Raw genomic sequence first — 15,876 nt, forward strand, 5'->3', positions numbered from 1 at the left:
AAGATCAGTTTCCTCTTTAGATGCCTTCCTTCTTCCTGCATTTTTGCACAAGCTCTTTGCAGGGCATTCTGAAGAGCATCCAGGGGATAACCTCTCTGTTCAAAGCGTGCAGTTATTTCCCTAGACTGTGCTTTGAAATCATCAATTTCAAAACAATTGCTTCTAGCACGTTAAATTTCTCCAAATAGCACGCTCCATTTGTGAGCCTCAGGATGTCCACTATTGGCATTCAATATGGTATTACATGAGGTAGCCTCCTGATAAATCGTGCTACAGATCCTTTTATCTTTTATAAACATTTCTGTGTCTAGAAAATCTATTGTATCGGTTTGCATGCATTTTCATTGAGGGAGAGGATGAAAGAATCTAAGCTCTCCTTTTTACACTCCCAAATAATAAATCATCAATAAAACAGTTCTACAATGTTACATGTGCTAACAAAGTGTGATTCTTTTCTACCGACACAACTTCGGTTTCCCACCACTCCGTCATCAAATTTGAATATGTTGGTGCAAAATAGCTACACCTTGCTTCTGCAAATAGTAGATGCCATTAAAGATTAATATGTTGTGGTTGAGTCAGAAATCTAATATTTCTAACAACATGTTTGAATGTTCTATGTAACGCACAGACCTAAAACTGAAAAAGTACATGCGAATGTTGAATGGAAGTAGACGGAGAGTCCACATCAACTGATGTCATAAAATAATTGGCATCCCAATGTATGTCATAAATCTTATTTAAAAATGTAGATTAATCTTGAAGTTTTTTCCAGGAAATATCCTGTTGAGCTGACAGTTGGGTCTTCAGGAGGGTTCTTTATATTTCTTTGCACCTTTGTAAAAAAGTAAATAGTATAACTGGGTGATCTGTTTTCAAATACCTAAATTCCTCTTCATCAATCAAACCCATTTCCTCCCATTTGATGAGTTTTTGGTGGTATTCGGTAGCAACTTCATTAATTTGATTATTTTTTAACTTTGTATAATGTTGTTCAAACTTTAGATGTCTTTCAGCCTCTGATATGTACTTGAATGATCCTGGATCACTGTGTTGCTCTCTTTGTCAGAAACGTTGATAATAATCTCCTAATCTTCTTGTAAATCTCTCACAGCTTGCCACTCTTAATGGCCGTATTACTCCTTTTATGGGAGGGCTTTTTTCTGACCTTATGACTAATTTCCTCCACCAAGATATCCTGAAACAGGTCAATTTTATTTCATGTAGGTAACTGCAGAAAAAAGGTAGACTGTGGTTTACATCTGCTTTTCCCCAGCCTTTCCTGTAACTAGGCCCATTACTTCACATAGTTGTAAATCTGACAGAGTATGACAGTGTTCCCCTTCAAGCTTCCCATGAGATTCCTCTTCCAGATCCTAAGGGTCCTTAAGCACAGTATGTCCCTAAATGTTATAACCGATATAGATGTTTCCTCTTTGCCCATACTTTTCTCATGCGAGTCGCAAAGTACTCTTTCAATTTTAATTTCGTTGAGAATTTATACAAATCTAATCTGATATTAGCAAGATCAAAAATCTCCTCTAGACAAAATGATTTGCCTTTATTAAGTATATTATAGCGGTCTTCTGTAAGGGTTTTGGAGGAAAGACTAATAACTAGGTTCCCAATGTCTCTGATATTCATCAACTTCATTTTGCTTATTGTTTCCCTACTCCTCGTTTGTTCTGTTTCCTTTTACTTCTGCTTCTTTTGGTCAAGCATCCTCTTGCTCTTTGTTTGGGTCACATTTATATGAGTCTCATTTTCCCCAAAAAAATCAAATTCGAGGAAGGGGCCTTTGTCCACGGAACTGACTTCTGAGCTATCCTCAGTTTCCCACATTTCTTTCTGCCCTAGAGCCATATCAATAAATTCTGTATTCCTCATGGAGTAAATTCATTTGGCAAATGTTTAAAGGGAAAGACAACAGTGGAAGATTCCCAAGAGAACAGCACCTAGTCAAAGATTCTCCAAGAATTTTTTTTTTCTTTTGGGCCCACCCTCTGGTACATGGGGCAGTCTGTGTGCACACTCCACAACACCCACTGTTACAGTGTAGGTTCAAAACATGAACTATGAGAGGATTTGAAAAAAGGTCAAGGTGCACCACTTAAACGTTTTTAGAAACTGTTATCTCTAATAGGGTAAACAGTAATGATCACATCAACTATTTCTTGTATTCTTGAGGGTTCTTTATTCAATTCAGTTGAAAAAAGCTATACACAGGATCTACAGCCTTTGGCAAATGTATAAATGTTCCCATTGCCATAATCCAATGTATTTCCAATGAATTATTTGCCTTTATTGTTTGACCCTCCGCTTCATGCTTCTAAAACTTTATTTACATGAGTTCAAGAGCATTTTTATCTCTTCATTCATTTTATGTTTTACCAGTTCTTGTTCCAGCTCCTTTTTTTTCCAAGCAGCTCTTTCCAATTTCTGTTCTGCGTGTTTGATTGATGTTAGCATTCATTCAGTGGTATAATTTTGCCATATTTTTAATAAATCATCATCCAAATCACTTAATGTTGGCATTATTAGACTGCATAATCCCCTCAGTGTTTTTTTGTGTTCAATATATTTCTGTACATTCCAGAGGCATTCTCCAAATCTTTTATAATTTTCAGTGAGGTTTTCCACCGTCTGTTTATTTGCCAGCTCAGGTAATATATCCCTTTGTCATTGACGATTTTACTGGCTCTTTGAGCTCTTCTCAACCTTCAGTCTGTCATGAGTGCTATATGAATACAAACCTTTCTTCCCTTTTTATCCCTCCGCTAACCTTCGCACTCCAAATAACTGACTAATATCCACCACTGAAATTACCTTCATATTTCACCATATTAATTCATCACTAATCCTTTATGGGCTTCCTGAATAGCATGTTTCAACACCCCATCAGGGGTAACAAGCGCTATTCAAATACAAACCTTTTCCTCCTCTATCCTTCTGCTATCTTTCCAAATACAAATAACTGACTAACCTATCCACCACTTAAAATGTACTTGCATGTTTCACTATACTAATTCAACACTAATCCTCTATGGGTCCCGGAGTAGCGTGCAACCCGCCGAAAAAGCGCTTTGACGCCTCGTCAGGGGTAGTAAGCGCTATGTAAATGCAATTACAATACAATACAATATCCAGACTCTGGTTTGCACTTGCACAGAATTCCCAAAAGTTTTTTTTTTTGATAATCAACTTTATTGAATATGTATATACAAACCAAATTCATTGGTTGCAGCTCATCAATCAGCATATACAATAGATCTGGGTCAGTAATAAATACGGGTAAGGTCAGTTCATTCCAGTCCAGCAGCACGTCCTGCTAACAGTAACAGCGAAACATGATACATAGAGTACAGCGAAAATCATGGCAGTATCATATTGAACCATTTCCCCCATACTTTGTGGAATAACTCTGGAGAGCCTTGGGCTTCAAATAGGGCCTCCTCTTGCGTTCCGCACCAGTCCACCCCCCTCCTCCACACCCCCACAGTAGGCGCCATGGCCCGTGACCAGTGTAACGCTATGTCTCTCTTGGCCACCGCCGTCCCCAAGAGACGCTTGTCCATCCTGGAGCCATCCAGACCCTCGAAGAACCCAAGCAGCATTTGCAGGGGATCGTGGGGGACCGCCCATCCCAGGGTGTGTGTGAGTTCCCGCTCCACCCCTTCCAAAACACCACTTTTCGCCGGGCAGAGCCACACCATATGGTAAAAATCAGCGGGGGCTAAGCCGCATCTCGGGCAGTCTGAAGAGGGTCGCAGCCGGGCACGGAATAACCGCTCAGGGGTGAGGTATGCCGCGTGGAGGTAGTATATCTGCACCAGGCGTAGCTTGGAGGTTATGGTCAGGGTTCTGGGTGCCATAAGGGCATCTCTCCAATCCGCCTCCTCCAGGGGGCCCACCCAACCCTCCCAACGACCGCGCAGCCGGTCTAGGGATGCGGGCCATTATTCACTAGGGAGCGATAGATGCGGGACACCCCTCCCCTGTCCAGATTCCCCATCATCACCTGGGCCTCTAGCGGGCGGAACTCTGGGAGGGAAACCGGCGAGGGGAGATACGTGTGGAGGGCGTGGCGTAACTGTAGGTAGCGAAAGTGCTGGTTGTGGGAGAGGGCATGGCGCTGCTGTAGGTCTGCAAATGCGCGGATGTGGTCCCCCACCCAGACATCTCCAAGGACCAAGATGCCAAGCAGATCCCATCGGCGGAACCCATTCAGGGACAAAACCTCCCGGAGCTAAGTGCTGTGCCAAAGCGGTGTCTGCCAAGTAAGTTTCCGGTTCCACCCCACGTGTCGCACGGCGGCACGCCAGGCCAAGAGGACCGTTCTGGTAATCGGGCCATTGCCTGTGGCACCGGACTACCGTATAAGAATGCTTGAATCTGCGGGAAGTCCATTGCATCCAGCTCCACTCGGTAGGCTGGGTCGGACCAGCCGCCCGCGTACCAGACGTGGATAACGATGAGTTTAGTGGCAAGGTAGTAGAGGTAGAGGTGGGTCACCCCCAAGCCACCATCAATGGGGGGATACGGCTATGCGCTAGGGATATACGCAATCGTCCGCCTCCCCAGAGAAACCGGGATAAAGCCCCGACGAGTTTGCGGAACCAAGGGCGGGGGAGGGGGATGGAGACGTTTTGTAAAACGTAGAGGAAACTGGGGAAGACCATCATTTTAAAAAGTGCGCTTCTCCCTAGGGGGTTGAGGGGAAGGGTTTGCCATCTCTTAAGTTCTGCCTTCATCCGAGCGACCAAGGGCATGATGTTCAGGGCCCATTCGAATTCCGGTAGGAGAGCAACCTAAATCCCAAGGTATTTGACCGAGTGCCGCCTGAGGGGAATAGTCGATGTGGCGCCTGAGGGGAATAGTCGATTGCCAGTCGTAACACTTTCTGGAGGGGTGCAGCGGGACCAGTGTGGACTTGGCCGCATTGAGGCCAAGTCTGGAGACCTCCTCGAAGGCCGTAAGGATCTGCAAGCACCTGGGGCCCGAACTCGCTGGATCCACCAGGTAGAGGCGCACGTCATCTGCGTAGAGGACTATTTTGTCTACGTGGCTCTCATTCCAGGTCCATCCCTGGACGAGGGGGTCCCGCTGGATGAGCCTTCTCGAAGTCGAGGAAGAGAAGGGCCAGGTACGGGGGCATGGTGAGCCAGGGCCAGATGAAGGCGACGGATGCAGTGATGGTTGCCCCTAGCCAGCATGAACCCGCATTGGTCGGAGTGAACCAGCTCATGCAGGAGAGGCCGGAGCCTCTGGGCCAATACCGTGGCGAAGAGCTTGACCTATGTATTGATAAGCGAGATCGGGCGGTAATCCGCACAGCTCAGGGAAGGTTGCTGGGTCTTAGGGATAACCACTATTGTAGCCAGTTCTTACTCGGGGAAGAGGGGGGGGGGAAGGAGCCAGTCTCCACCACGTGCCGGAAGAGGACCAGCAGTCGAGGGGCCAAGAGGTCTCGGAAGGCAGCGTAGTATTCCTGTGGGTACCCATCAGGGCCGGGCATCTTACCGGGTGTAGGAGGGGAATGGCCCCCAGAACCTCCTCCAAGGTGAAGGGGCAGTCTAGGGCTTCCGCGGTGGCCTGAGAGAGTGAAGGCCGCCGGGCGTCCGCGCCGTCCAGCAGGGTGGTCAGGGGCGCGTCCGCCTCTCGAGCCACGTATAAGCGCGTATAGAAGTGCGCAAAAGTTTTGGAGGGTACCTGGAGGGTACCATCTTGCGCCCGGACCTCCAGAATAATGCGATTGGTTTTGGGATAAGAGACCAAGTTATGAAGTAGCTTGCCGTTCTTGTCCCCCCACCCGTACACCCGCGTCACCGACGAACGCCACAGCATTTTAGCCGAGTCTAGTGAGACCTGACGAATCTCCTCTCGAACCACTGCCAGGTGCCGGGAGGGATCCGCGTGCCCATCAAGAGACTGCGCCGCCTCCAGCCGCGCAGCTTGGAACTCCAGCCGCGCAAGTCGGGCCATTTGGTCCGCGCGTTTCGCATGTACCAACCCCCTGGCCACTCCACGGATCACGGCCTTGCCCGCCTCCCATAGCGTCCCCGGCGAGGGGACCGAGCCCTCGTTGGTAGAAAAACAATGACCGAGTTCCCGTCCTAAGGAGTCCACCAGAGCGGGGTCTTGCAGGAACCAAGCATTTAGACGCCAGACCGCCCGTGGGCCCGTCGGGGAGGACCACAAGCCGGAGGGAGACAGGGGAGTGATCGGACAGTCTCCATGGCAAAATAGTGGCCCCAGAGACCAGGTGATAATCAGTGGCCGGTAGCAGGAGGAGGTCGATGCGGGAGTGGGTGTGGTGGGAGGCCGACGTGTGGGTATATTGAGTCTTGCGGGGGTTTCAGACCAGCCACACGTCACAGAGCACCAGAGCCGAGGCTCAACCCGACAGTCGTGGCAGAGGAAATCCGGATAGCGGACGGAGTCCCTGTGGCGTCACGTTCAGGCTACATGACTGCGTTAAAATCCCCCCCAACTACCCTTAGACCCTGCGGAAGGGAGGATAAAACTGGCGTAAGGCGCTGAAGTGTCGGGGGAAGGAGGGCGGGGGGGACGTAGAGATTCAGGAGGTTCAGGGGGCATCCCTCCATCACACCCGAGAGCACTACGTATCACCCCTGTGGGTCTGTTTCGGCCCTGGTCAAGGTGAAAGGGAGGCCTCTTCTAAGCAGGATTGCCACCCCTCGGGACCCGCGTGTACAACCTGCTGTCGCAAAGCCGTACCGAGCCAGGAAATTACATTGTGTGCCTAGGAGATGCGTCTCCTGGAGAAGAAGGATGTCAGCTGCATGGTGATGGGCCGCCCGGAGGATGGCTGTGCGTTTAATGTGGTCCAGGAGGCCATTGACGTTCAATGAGAGCATGTGGAGGGATCTAGTCAGTGTGTAAGCCATCAGGGAAGGATAGGACATGGGGGACAGGGGAGCACAGGGAGCGCTCCCAAGGAAGGAGGAGTTAGCGTCCGCGCACAGAGGCAGAGAGGACTGACCAGGGGTGGTGAGTGGGGCGGAGGCGTTGGAGGCCCGAGGGATAAAAAGGAGGGGGAGGGGGGGAGCGGCTGCCCGCATTCGCCCCCGGTGGCGACCCGTAGGCGGCCGAAAATAACAAAATAGTGGACAACAGGAGCTGCATGCCAGGTGTGGACCCACCCGCCATATATCGCCAAGAAGGAGAGCTGCAACCAGCCACCCATAGGTAGCATCAACAACGGCCGACGAGCGGCCAAGTAGGACAGAACCAGAAAGTGGCCCGTAGGCGGCTAAAAACAACAGACCAATGGGAGACAATGGACTCCCCACCCACCCATACCCCCCAACTCCCCCCACCCTACACTTCAAAACAGGAAGCATCTGTCGCCCCAAGTTCCATCCAAACAATTACCCCGTTAGGGGGGGTACACTAAACTAAAACGGTTAGTATGGAGCAAGAGTACCAGTCACGAAATTGCTAGGGAGGACCCCCCCTCCATAGTTCCAAAAAGTTTGAATGCTTAATTAGCAATGTTATCTTTTTGGTGATGGTGTAAATATATAAATCTTTGTGGGTCCGTCATTTTTTATCTCTTCATTATTACATGCGGCTCAACTCCCAATTTCTTAAAGGCTACCACCCTTATTTAAATTTTTAGTCTACCATTTTTCAATTAAGTACTGAGGGCCATCATCCAGATAAATGCCCCATGAATTGAATATCAAAACAGCTTTAAGTCTGCTAGTGAAAACGGGAATAAGTAAAACTTCGATATCATAAGCCCCAGCCCTAAATGGGAGTTTGCCCCTTTTGACTTGCCCTCCAATGTGTCAGATGCTAAGCTCAACCAGCACACAAGCTTTAGCCTCACTTACAGTTTTCCGCTTACCCTTTAATCCTTTCTTTCAGACAAAGGTACTGGCTTTAATTCCCTGGTGGTAAGTTCTTGCTGCAAGAAAACGAAACTCCACCTCACTTCTGGGTGCTCATCAACTGCGGAGGGGCACATGATTTTTCTGTTTCTGCTTTCTAGCAAAGTCCATGCATCGTATGGAATCAACTCTTTTACTTTGTGAAGGGCTTGTTCCCTGATTCCTCCTGTTCACTGTCACACGTCTTAATGTTTGTACTTGGTTTTGTCGTAGACATAAGCCGATCTACTAATATGAATTCTGATTACTTTTTGTTGATTTTTTCACAGTTGTCCCTGATTTGTTGATTAAGCAGAAGTTCTAGCCATGCTTATTTCAGTATATCTGTGTTAACCATCTAGTTAATTGCATTTATTGTTTCTGTACAGAGACATATTATTTCTACATCGAGTTAGTCACTTATTTTAACTTGAATGAGTTTTTGATGCTTCCTGTATTTTTCCCTAAACATCATATTTTAGGTAGCATGAAGAAACTGTACAAAATAGATAATAAAATAATAAGCCCCAATTTCTTAGAAAGAACAAAAAGTAACGACATATTGCCATTTTTCTGTGTTCTTTTGATGACGGAATCAAATTGGAGTCAATGTTTCCATTCCTGAAAGTCTTAATGGTTATTTGATCAGGGCTTAGACGGTATGTTTAAATGTTGAATTGCATCACAAGGCTAACCCAGTACAAGAGAGAGAGAGAGCCTTGTGCCACCAACGAGGCTTTCCATTTATTAACATATAATAGAAGGCGGTATCTTATTACCAGTGAGTGACTACCAACCTTCATATGCAAAGCAGCCTACATATTTTGACAAACCTGCCTGTCGGAATATCTTACATAGAAATATCAGCTGACATAAATAGCGTGTTCTAAGTATTGCTAACCAAAATAAACTCCTAAGGGGAATTATGTTTCAGAGAAAAAAATGACACGTCAGGCAGCAGGCCAGAATCCGCAGGTGCAAAATAGAAAAGATCCCGAAATATTGATTTATGTAGCAGATGAGTGAACCGTTTTTTATTAGCCATATGTTCGAAAAAAGCAGACCTTTCAGGAAGGTTCCTGGAACACGTAAAACAGGCTTGTCATCACATACATTTGGGAACATTTAATGTGGATTCTGGTCTTCTGGCTGAAGTGTAATTTTCTGAAACATAATTCCCTTTCCATTGTACACCAGCACAAAACCTCCACTTTCATTTTGCCGCAGACCTGTAATTCATTAATATTTTCTTCTCAGAAATTATTTGCGGGTAAGAGTAGTTATGTATGTGCGCATAATAATTAGATGGTGATTTGAGGAGTGTTCTTGTGTGAGAGAGAAATTCTGTAGAACATATAGAAAGGGACTGTGAGTCTCTTGCTCAGAAATTATGAGCTGATTGCACTGAATGCTGAAGGATGGGAAGGAATTGTCCTGGGAATATCTGTCAGAGCCAGTTTTTTGTGGTCTGAACAGCAAGCTGCCTAGAATTGAAGGCTGAGGAAAGCAGTGGGCCTGTCACAGTGTGTACAGCTATCACTTTCCTTTAGGGGCAAAGTAGATGCCGATGCAACCCCATGGTCGTGGGCTAACCGCCAGGCTCAACTGCATGGATGGAAATTGCCAGTGCATGGGTACTGACACAGGAGGGCTACTGTGAAGTTGTGATGCCCTTCTTCAAGAGAGGTGTCCGTTTCAAAGGGGCTTTGTCTACACGCAGTAAGCAGTGGCATAACAATAGCCCCCACGGTGTGAGGTACACCGCGCATCAGGGGGCCCCCTCCGGCACTGTGCACGGGCGGGCCTGAGAGCTCCTGAATAGGTCTGGAGTGTGGGAGTGCCCCTCCATGTACTTTGCAGGGAGACCTCCTCACGTTTTGTTACACCACTGACATTAAGCACCCACACGGAACAGGCTCCTGTTGTATATTGAGGGAGAGAGTATGGCAAAAAAATAGCTTTCTCTATGCTCTGTACTATTTTTGACATTAAATTAACTTCAGACAGAGATTCCAGCACCTTTAGTAGGGAAAAGTGAGGAGGGTGTAATTAGATTAAATATGTATTCATGTGATATAGATTAAACCACAACTCCGTTTACATTTTCCAATAGAGATATAGTGTCATATTACCAACTCGGACATTGATTGTTAAACATAAAAATTAATTTAGGAGACGCATAGAAGCAGCCAAAACTCAGGCGACTTGAGCCCATGCCCAACTGGTTGCAGCAACTGGCTGTTGACGTCAAACACAGATATGCGATTAAGTAAGTGAGACATTTGAAGAGAGAGGTATCTTGGGATAATGAGCACTTAAGAACTAGCAGCCCGTTTTCTATGCCTTAATGACTACTTCTGTTGGAGAAGGGAGCGGGTCAGTGCAATCTCCCCATATAGGTAAAGTGTTTATCTGTCCTACCCATCTGGTACATGTCCATCCTAATGGGCGGTTTATCCTAGTCGTAAACGCCCACTCATTACCAAACGTGCTGGTTATGTAGATTCAGCAGGGGAGATTGCTCCATCGTATTCCTCTTTATACAAGATATTACATTTTTTAGTGCATCATTGAGGCCTTTGAAAGGCTGTAGAGAGTAGAGAGGCGCAGCAGAAGTTGTTTCCACAGATAAAGAATTCCAGGTCTTATTTTCTGCTGTGGGTAAAGCTTGTTGAGATAATTCAGAGAACTGAATTTGGGTTTTCACGCTCAATACATTTAGGCAACAACTGATCCTTTGTTGCCCAGGTCTGTAACTTTTCTGGAAAAATAAACCAGTGATCCAGTGTCAAGAGCCTTCTTGGTGACACAACAAACCTTGGTAAGAATGCAGTAGTCCAGGGTCACACAATGACAGTAATATGATCAATCATTGGACACCAGTTATCAACCAAGCGGTTGAATGCATACAACGTATCCTTTTGCAAGGAGAACGGAGATGCTAGTAAGTAACATGACCACCATGTAGTTGGAGAAAAAAAATATGGTAAAGCAGCACCCTCATATTTACATAAATGTGTGGTACATCCGTTCTGTTCATAAATCAGTATTTTAGATTTGGTAGCACCTGCAACCAAACCTCCCCTTCTGCCCTCCACTTTTTCTTCCACCGTCCCAGCCCTACCATGTGCCATGTTTCAACTAGGAATGGAAAAACAACAACTGATGGACAGAATGCAGAACAATGTCATACATTCACCCCAGTACAGAGATCTGGGCCTAAATTCATTGTTTTGTTGCTCACCATGCCATTCCAGTTTGAACCTAGCCATATGCAAATCAGTCTTGATCCTGTGCGCCATGAGAACAGTCCAGCCCGAACTGCCAAGCCAGGTCCTCCCTGGACTGGAAACATGCATCCTAGGATTGGTTTCGGGCTTTCAGCCCTCATCAGCCAGGATAGCTTGATTCCAGTGGCATGGAAAGCACGGGACTCACGTCTGAGCATACCCGTCCCACTCTGGGTGACAAATGCAAAAACAACAGCTGATGGACAGAATGCAGAACAATCATACATTCACACCAGTACAGAGATCTGGGCCTAAATCCATCATTTTTTTGCTCACCATTCCATTCCAGTTTGAACCCAGCCATATGCAAATCAGTCTTGACCCTGTGCCCCATGGGAACAGTCCAGCCTGAACTGCCAAGCCAGGTCTCCCTGGACTGGAAACATGCATCCTAGGACCGGTTTCGGGCTTTTAGCCCTCATTAGCCAGGATAGCTTGATTCCAGTGGCATGGAAAGCACGGGACTCACGTCTGAGCATACCCGTCCCACTCGGGGTGACAAATGCAAAAACAACAGCTGATGGACAGAATGCAGAACAATGTCATACATTCCCCCCAGTACAGAACTAGGAGCACTGACGCCTCCACTATCCCCGGCTGTATCACCTTGGCAGAGTTTCTATCTCACCTTCACCTGACTGTGGCATCTGATATTCATTTGCCGCCTCCACTGGAGGCACAACTGGGCATTGCACGAACAGCGAGCGAGCCAGCCATTTAGATATAGATAGATGCATGGCAGAACCAGTGCCAGTACCACCACCCCACCCCCTAAGATTATCAGGCCTAGAAATGCACCGGAATTCGGTATAGCCCACTGTTGGCTTAGCATAAAACACTGCAAAGCTTCCTGCCAACCGGTAAATATAGTGCTGGGGGAATCCCCAGCATGAGCCCTGGGCCTCAGGGGAAGGGTTTGACAATATTCAAAGCGCAGCACCTAATAGGAATTCCCCTGTACAACAACTTATAGGCAAACGCAGTCAGTCTCCCGGGTTTGGCTGAAAGACAAAATTATCGATGAATAACCGGAGCAAGACGGGGCCACCTTTCGTTTTTAACTTTGTCAAAGCGCGGTAGGAACAAATGGTTGAACTTGCTTTTATATAAAATTATATTTGAAAAATGAATATGTTGTTTTTACAGGTAGCACGCTTCGCTCACTTTCTCTTCTGATACTGTGTGTGACCTTTTACTCTAAGTATGGGATTGGCATGTGTCCTCAAATAAACACCCCTTCATCAGGCGTGCGCCTTTGAGGTTTCCCAGACAACAGGTGTCTTTTTCCGTTTTTTTTTCTTTTCAGTTATTTCCTGCCCTTCCAGCGTTCACTTGGGCATGGAGATTATTTGGATTTCGTAATTTTGAAAGCGAGTTTTTTGCTTTTATATTGTGTTCATTTCAACGGTATATTGTAAACTCTTAAAGCTGCATATTATCAAACGAATGTTAAATATATTTGTTACGAATGGTTTATATATTTTTTTTATTGGTTACGAAATAAATTGCCCTGCACTGACATTAACCCAGAAACCAAGCCCCTTTATTAAAAACAAATGCAATTTCTACTGAACGATTCACTTTCAGTGTTTCGGTAGATTTGCTTTTTTTTCGTCTTTGAATGTGCTCTCGGATTTGTGTGGTATTAGCACCACATCATTCTTTACATTGCGATTCCAGGTTGTGAATACTATTGTATGAATATTTAGAATTCGCTTGGTGCTCTGCATCTCACTTCCTCCCGGCCAGTATGAGACGCATTTTTCACATTGGTTAGGTTAGACAAAACAGGCTCCAAGATCAAGGTAGTCATATTCCAGAAATCAAGGAGAAGTTTAAATTGATACGGTAAAAGCTTGTTTTTAAAAATCAAAGAAAAAAAGAAAACGGAGAAGGGTAAGGGCGACTTAGCATGCTTGCTAGTCCTCTTTGCATCATTTCCTTCTTCCACGTGGACGTTGCAGTTAAAAACCAGAACTGCGAGAACCATATTCTGAACAGCTGCTAGGCAACGTCGGCGAGGAAGATTGACAATTAACGGCCAAGAGACCTCCCAGGCACAAACCTTATTGAGGCTTACAGTGTAATCTTTATCAACCCATACGTTTTAAACGTCTTTATTTTAAATACTTTTACCCCAATTTAACATACGATAGAATGTAGAAATTCAAAAAAGCATATTTTTTACAATTACACCAGCAGACTCATTTTTAATGAGACTGTTGGACAGAACACAGCTCAGTGTCAACAATCATTGGCAAAGCCTATAGGTCTGATGTTGTTTGCTAGGTTTTTGGATTTCCAATCTTTGTTTTGCCTCATTGTGGTATTTATAAAACGTTATTGTTGGGAGAGCTGCTGCGCACTTGCCAATATAAAAACAAAGTTGGTTAAAAGCAACAACAACATTTTTTTTTCTAAAAGAACCCATCACTACAGTAGTCCAGGCACTGAAGGTAACTACTTTGTGTGTGTGGATGTGCTCTTTGTGGAAAAGAGGAATCCATTCACTCACAAGCCAGTGGCTGAAATGGGTTGATCCATTGCCCCATTCTGTATGCTACTGTGGGCAGAAGTTCGTGGAGAAGTGTAGCTCAATGGTTAGAGCGGCAGACCCTGATGCAGAGGTCTAGCCCGGGACCAGGGTTCAATTCCCCGCCTCGGCGGGTCTTGGGCTCAAAATTCCACGGACCTGATAATTCTCACCTAGGTGCCTATTCCAATCATGGAGTCCCACTCTGCAACTCTGGGCAATAGCTTGCTTAATCTCCACAACGGCCCCCACAACGCTAAGGATGCCTGGCCTCCACCTTGGGGGTGCCCAGGAGTGGACGCCTCACAGGGAAAGCCAGGATGGGTTCCACAGCGGTATTCGTACAAGCGCCTTGAGACCCTTGCGGGTGAGTAGTGCGCTACACAAGTATCAATTTACATTTACAATAACATAACAGCAGACCAATGGCTGAAAAGAGTTGTCTGAAAGGCCCAAACTAATTAGGCATATTATGCATAATATTTTTGTAAAATCAAAAAGGTCTTGGCTAACATCAATCATAAAAATGGTTTCTGTTCGACTCACAGGTATTGACTCCAGTGAAACACACTCTGCCTTGTGCCTTAAATATTTCAGTGCCTTTATACTACAATAACATACTTGTGTCTACTAAACTTGTGATATTTGAGCACAGAGTACACTCAGGAGATTTCCTTGAAAATGTTTAGGCCTAGACTTGCAGACTGCATTAAAGGTGAATTTACATTTGATACTGTTAGATTCCAGCCGCCATTGTAGCGCCCAGAGAGTATGTCTGTACAGTTTGTGTGCAATGGCACACAGACTTCAGCATTCTTGACAAGTTACAGACTCCATTTGAGGCAGCATGGTTAATGAAAGTATCTGTCGTATTTTCCTTTGACTTCTGATACGACCACAAATTACACCTAAAAAATACCTGGGACCAAAGATCAGAAAGGCAGACCAACATGTCCTCCTCCTTTAGAAATAGGCAGTAGCATAGATTTTGTTGATTTTGAGGTCATGTAAGATTTACATATGCCATCAGAGACTATGACGTTTCTTAAATTTGGACCCAAAGTCGTCATGAGAACAAACATTTAACAGTTGAGTAACTTTTGATGGTGCTGGTGAAGTCCATTGGTTCTAATGTCCCATATGTCAATGAGGCCGGAACTTGCTACTGGGAGTTTGTGTTAAAGCGTACTTAAAGCGTATTTTAAAAACATTTGTTTTTAAATTGTTTATTTAGAAGGGCTGCAAGTCGGAATGTGGCTGAAAGGTTGCTAGTAACAAAGCTGGCCCCCACCCTGCCAGCCCATAGAAACGCCTGGTTGCAAGTCCGACCCTGATTTCAATTCCCTTAAGAGAGCTTTGCTGGCATTTTGATACCAGAATGTTTTGGTCAGCAAACCTAATAATTTTAAATTATTTTCTCATAGCCAATGGACTTACATATACTTGTGGCTGTCAAAGCTATCTTTCACTTGTTCCATGTATTTATTTGCTAAATAGTATTTTTCTGTTTTGTGCTAAGAAGGATGTTTTGTAGTAGTCTTTAAGTTTCACCTAATGGTTGTGAAAAACATGTTGTGAACTTAAGATGGGCCTATTGGCCGCGCAGTGCTTACCATTGGCTGGCTTTATTGTCACTTTATTGTTGCTTGTTCCTTATTGAATGGCTTGCTTTCTTCTACTTGTGTTTGTCCCTCCCCTGGAGTATAGCCTCTGTTTTTGATAGGCTTGCTATTATCCTTTCACTACTTACATTTAGGGAACAACTTTTTTCATTCTGAACTCCATGAGAGTGCATGTGTTTTCGAGCTTTCCCCCTTGTGTACTGCTTTCCTCCTAAAAGTATCCTTTTCCCACCCTGTGTTGATGCCCACCCCATCCAGCTTGTCTGTAAAAGCACAGCAACATATATTTTTGCCAGGGTGTGGCTGAAGAACAAACGTTTTGTGTTCCTGCGCATACTGCATGAAAGCGCAAGCTTTGGCGCACAAAAGCCTTTATGACCACAGGGGGAAGTGCCATCTGCTGGGCTCACTCAGCTTGCCTTTGAAGAAGGAGGTGCACTTATAATGACGTTTTTCCTAAAGGTCCATAAACGTGCTTCTTGGGCTACTGCTGAGAACAAACCCTATGCAGAGTAAATTAGGCCTTGATAAGTGTT

At 45.5% G+C, this 15,876-nt stretch overlaps 1 protein-coding gene across 1 annotated transcript in view; it reads left to right on the top strand.

Moving 5' to 3' along the window:
• TRAF3 (TNF receptor associated factor 3) overlaps nt 1-15,876 on the top strand; it is a 557,290-nt gene that overhangs the window by 157,486 nt on the left and 383,928 nt on the right. The window lies entirely within an intron of this gene.

Source organism: Lissotriton vulgaris, chromosome 9 (genome assembly GCF_964263255.1).
Source record: "Lissotriton vulgaris chromosome 9, aLisVul1.2, whole genome shotgun sequence".
In the NCBI taxonomy this organism is placed as follows: Eukaryota; Metazoa; Chordata; class Amphibia; order Caudata; family Salamandridae; genus Lissotriton; species Lissotriton vulgaris.